Source organism: Thunnus albacares, chromosome 5 (assembly GCF_914725855.1).
Source record: "Thunnus albacares chromosome 5, fThuAlb1.1, whole genome shotgun sequence".
NCBI lineage: Eukaryota > Metazoa > Chordata > Actinopteri > Scombriformes > Scombridae > Thunnus > Thunnus albacares.
In genome coordinates, this window is record NC_058110.1 from 1,694,182 (window position 1) to 1,700,181 (window position 6,000).

The window sequence follows — 6,000 nt, forward strand, 5'->3', positions numbered from 1 at the left end:
GCTATTGAAGTGGACACATCTCCATTAATTGTCCGTTTTGTTAGATGACTATATTTAGCATTACTGAAGAGAAAAGACACAAGTCACACTGAGCTCAGTGACAAATACAAAAATAAAGTCAAAGATTTGCAAAAGTTAAAGGCGACACTGGAAACATATCTAATTTCTTATGGTTGGGTATTTTTTACTGTTTGCTGGCGTGTTACGGCTCAGTCGAAAGCATCGCTAACTTGTTTTTTCACAGGCGATTACAGCGAGAACAAGACGGGCTCACAGGCCAGCAGAGCATGGGACCTTCATGAGGCTGAGAGCCACCTCTGGGATCAATGTTGCCATTTTGTTGATCAAGCAACGCAGATCCACCATGCAAGATGCATTTCGTTTGCTAAGTAGCTGTCTGAAGCGCCTATTCATTGAGCAATTTTTCACAGGAGTAAAAGTGGATAGTATGATGATGATGATGATGCTGAGTGGTTGAATAACATGTCCAGTCTACACGAGATCTATTGGGTACATTTGGTACAATGTTTGTATTATATGAATTAATGGCTGAACTTGAAGGTTTTCACTCTTTGTGGCTAAGTTGAACTTAGGTCTGCACCACTGAGGCTTTTCTATCACTTCAACTGTACATTCATGATAATAATAAAAATGCAAATTACTTCTAAATGACTTTCTACAGGGTGACAACAGTAGCTTGTTTTGACAGGCTAATGATTAACACAGAACTGTTAGGAGCAATAAAACATGTTCAAAAGATTAAAAAAAAACCCTCCAAACTATAAATATTCTACAGTTTCAGTCGTCTCTTTTAAATCTGAGTTTAGCTTAGAGCTAGCTAACAGCCTTGGGCCTTGTTCTTTGTATGTAGCTAACGGGGTTAGCTTGATTTGAATGTTGATTTAACAAACCTGGACTGAACTGTCTTCAGAGCGAAAAGTCCTGCTTATAAGGTGAAATACGACATTTCAAGATGGGAGTAAAATCTATACATGATAAAATAGGCTTTACAATAAAAAGTGCTGATCTCAAATATAGTTTGGGGGATACTATGAACAAAAGAAATATATACAACTAGATGTTTGTGGTTGATCAGACTATGGAGCCAGAAAACGACATCTGAGGATTTGTCATTTAAAGCACTATAACACATGAATAGTTGCATCACTAGAATACAATCTGGTTGATTACTCAACTTCATTTGCTGGAGATTTGTCATACAATTTAAGCTCTACAGTTTAATATGCTAATTTTATAGTTGTAAAGTGTGTAAAATGGTTCCTCGGCTTTAAATGAAATCGTACTGTGCAGCTGTCTGTAACTACAAACACCATGGCAACCAATCAGGATGACCAGCATGTGATCAGTGCTCAGCCAATCACATGAGTGCTAACCACAGACTCACAGTGTGAGTCAAGATCATTTTATCTGGATTGGTTTTAATGAGTCTGGATAACAGGAGCCTGATCAGATGAATGTATGAACAGGAAAATAAAACTACTCGCTTCATAAAAAGATCAAAACAAACCAACCAAGTCTTCAAGTCAACATTCTGTGCGTCCGACCATTCGCCCCAACTTCCTCCTTCCTCTCTTCAACTTGTAACATCTGCCTTTACAACTGTTATTTGTCACATGACCACAAGAGGTTACTGGTCAGGAGAACCTCGCGCACGTTGTTGTGATCGTTCAAACATGAACCTGTACAGATTGTTGATAGTAAAGACGACACGGAGCAAGTTCAACTAAAGTTCAATCATTTCTTCTTCTGTGGTGACGACCGACAAATGTACATGTTGGTCTAACAGAGAAGTTTCCAGCTTTAACCTTCTCATCTCTGTGTATCAGTGACTGGAAGGACAGTGATTGTATGAAAGAATATTCATGACCTTAAGATCAGAATGTGTGATGAATTCATGTGAACTCAAAGCCTCCTTACTCTGTTTTTGTTTTGTTTTGTTTTTGCTTTCAAATAAATCAGATGATCATGAGAGGTGACATCACACTGACAACAGGTCAAAGGTCATTGACCTGGAGTTGGTGGAAAGATCGAGGAGGACATTCACATCTGACCCCCCCCCCATATACCGTCATATACAACCACCTGCTATCATGTGACTCTTGTTTCGTAGGTCACATGACGACAACTGGGCCAGCTCTATTCACTCATGTTGACTATGAGATGTGGTTAAAAGTGCAGAAAAAGCGAGTAAGTGGACCTTGAGTTGAGATTCAGTAGTTTTTCCAGTAACTAGATTAATGATAAATGAGTGTTTTGAGATCTAATAAGTAAAGTATCTTTCAAATCATGTTATGTTCTGATTTATCTGTCCGCCCAGAAGAGCTTAAACTGATCCAAGTCATCACTGTGTGTGTGTGTGTGTGTGTGTGTGTGTGTGTGTGTGTGTGTGTGTGTGTGTGTGTGTGTGTGAATGGGGTTCTTTGTAGACATATGAATGAACACAGGGGAACATGGAGACCAATGAACGCCCAGTTATTCTTCTTCTCTTGTCAGTGACACTCTGAGCGTTACTGGCCGACTGTCTTTCTGACAGCAGAACAGATGAAAACACCAGAATGTGCTTGAAGAAATAAATGTGGTGAACTTTCCTGTCAGGTTGCATCATTAAAGACAGCGACACTGCAAAACATCTCCTTAACCAGCATCAAGCTGACATGATGCAGATCTTTCTCTAGTTTTAACAGAAATAATGAAAGTCTAGCAGCTCTGACTGGTTCTCTGAATGAAGACACTCAGGAACATTTTGGTCTCAAGTGTTTCCAAATTTAAGGGTCAAATTATGTTATTTTGCTCTTAAAACACTTAAAAGAATTAAATGATACAACTCATTTCAAACATGCAAACCTGCCGGTATAAACTAGAACCTTGATGATAGATAATGATACGTATACTATCTGATATCAATATATTGGTCAATATATTGATATATATATATTGTTTTAAACATTAACACACAACATAAATGTTTTTTTCCTTAAATTAGGGAACTGAGACGTTTTTTAGTGCAAAATTATAAAATTATACTGGTCAGTAGATCTGCAATGATTAGTCGATTAATCAATTAATCAATCAACAGAAAATTAAAAAGCAACTACTCTGATAATCAATTCATTCATTTTTCAAGCAAAAGTATCAAACATTTTCTGCCATTTCTGTGAATTTACTATTTTGCTTTGTTATATACATGGTCAATTTCACTTTTTAAATTTTTTTTTTTTTACAATTTTTCAACATTTCACGTGATTAATTGAGAAAATAATCAGCAGATTAATTGATAATTAACTTGTTTGTTGCAGCCCTGTTAGTCAGTCCTGTCTGGTGGACAAAATAATAGCAACACTGTTTCTACATCACATCAAACAAGCCTTTGTCATTTCTCTCCTGACATTTACTGTCACTGACACAATATATCTATATAAACTAACTATATAACTAATATCAGTCTGTCTGAGTTAGCGGTCGCGCTTCAGATTAACTTTAACATGCGTTTAATTCACATACAAACATGTGACAGATGAGTTATCATATCTTTCTTTAACTCACTTCAGATCTAACATTGTCAACATAACTGAGGCGTCTTCTATAAACGCTCCTCTTGCATGTCACAACATATTAAATTACATATAATGTTGGAAACAAAGCATGATGAGTCCTGATAATGACGAGGTATGAATGAAGCAGTGAAGATTGATCACAGCGTGGTCCAGATTCACACTACACACTCCATACAGCGTGTGCTGCATACTTATCGTCATGCTAAACTGTTTTAGTAGCTACAAGTAGACGCTCGAGCTACCAACCAGACGTGACGTCAGGCGTCAATCAGTCTGTGACTCTGAGATGTTGCTGCCAATTAAACAAAATGTTGTTTCCTCAGATTTAACACTTGCTTTGTTTTCTTTCTGCAGCGTCTCATCACCGCCCACAATCTAGTAGAGCTTTCTCCAGCTTTCCTTTAGTGGCACCAACAGCACATTCAGTATTTCAGTCATATTTAGTCTGCATTGTGTCTTCACAGAGCAGTGTAGGTGGATGTAACACTAATAAAAGTTACTTTTAGCTTCTTTATACAAAACTTACTGAGAATGTTTTTAATCCTGAAGATTATTTCCAACGAGTTCACACATAACTGCTGATTGGTAGGTTGACTGCAACTGGTTTCAGTCAATCAAATTTGATGTTTTTCAAGATCCAGTTTGAGTTAATATGCTTGGTTTTAGTGATATATTGACTGAAATGCATCAGAGCTGTTTAATTTGTACCTGCAATTGAAGACAAACCTTCATTAAGCAGATCACTACGTAAAAAGCTCCTGCAGTATTGTTCTGTTGGTCCAGAGATATGTGAACAATATCTTCTTCATAGTCTTGATCTATGAACTGTATTTAGTACTAAACTACAGACTTGTCTTTCTCAGTATTGAACCATCTTTATCTTCTGTTTCAGTAATGTGACCGAATTTTTACACATAGTAGAGTCAAAGTTACATATTGTTCCTCATAAGTCAATAATTTATTAATGAAAAAGAAAATCAAGAGAAAAACTGAGACTGTGTTCAATCACTAATATACTCGAAGTCAATGAAGGTCACGTGTAAGAAGAAAGTAGTGATTTAAAGATACAGTCTCAACCTGAACATTATAACCCTCAGATAACTTCTCTTATGATTTGGACAAATAAAACTGACTCTTATACTGTTACATTCACAGAGTTGAAGGATAAACCTGCTGAACCTTTAGAAGTGGTTGATGTGAGTCTGCAGCTCAGCTCAACACTCACAAACACACAGATCTTCCTCCGCTGTGATTATAAACTACAGATTAATAAATACTGATGATATATTTCTGCTTCCACTGTAAGTGAGGTTAAAACATGGCTTCCTACATGGTTATGTGTCCTCTTCTGTCAGTTTAGGAGTCAGTGATGTCACACTGCCATCTGCTGGCCAACGAGCACACACTCACATCTGTGATCAAACATCTGGACTCCATCAGCACCACAACATTCAAACTCAACACAAATCAATGACTTCATGGATACCAACCATGTCAACGTGATCATGTTAGTTTAGTCTAAAGAAAAGTTTTTAAAAAAAAAACACAACAAACAGACAAACAAACAAACAAACAAACACAATACTGACCAGTTGAAGCAAATGTTATGATGTCATAATTTTGGTACAAATACAAGATAAGATCTGATGTGTATCAGTTATGTCAAGAGTTCCTATTGACCAGTTTTAAATTTGTACCGAATTTATGAGGCCAATATTGATTGATTGACTGATGAATGAAATGATATATCAGCCATCAACACTGATGATCATATTCTTGTGGGGGCGCAGCGACCTGCAGACTGTTGAGACTCGCTGTGTGCTGTCTGGTGTTTTGGTGTTTTGGCGCAGACAGGCGGGAACTTTATTCAAATGAAGCAGCGCAGCTGTTGTATTTCTTTGAAATTTGATCCTAAACATTGTGCTGAAAGTAGACATTTCATAACGGTGTTTGTGGCTCAACGTCAATTAACACGAGCAAACTAAATACTTCCTGCACACATGCTTCAATAACTGATTAATGCTTGAGATGTAAAGAAGGTTTTTTAATTAAACTCTCTCCAAACAAAATAAATGAAAATAATGTTTAATGTGGATAAAGAAGGAAAGTGAGTAAATCAGTCTGCAGTGATCTATGTGGGCACCATTACGCACCGCTCACTGTCCATCAGCAGGCTGATAGTGTCTAACACACACACACACACACCTCTACACACAACAGACCGATCGGTTATAACGTCGGTTCGCAGCTCATCAGCCTCTTTTCTTTTTTATTTTATTCTATTATTATTTTATACAAACTCTGTTGTATAACATTAATTACTAAAATAAGTAAATGTGATGAGACACATGAGAATTACGACACAACTATCATCAGAGCGATGCGGTCGTACAAACAGCTTCACCACATTATTACTAACAGATGA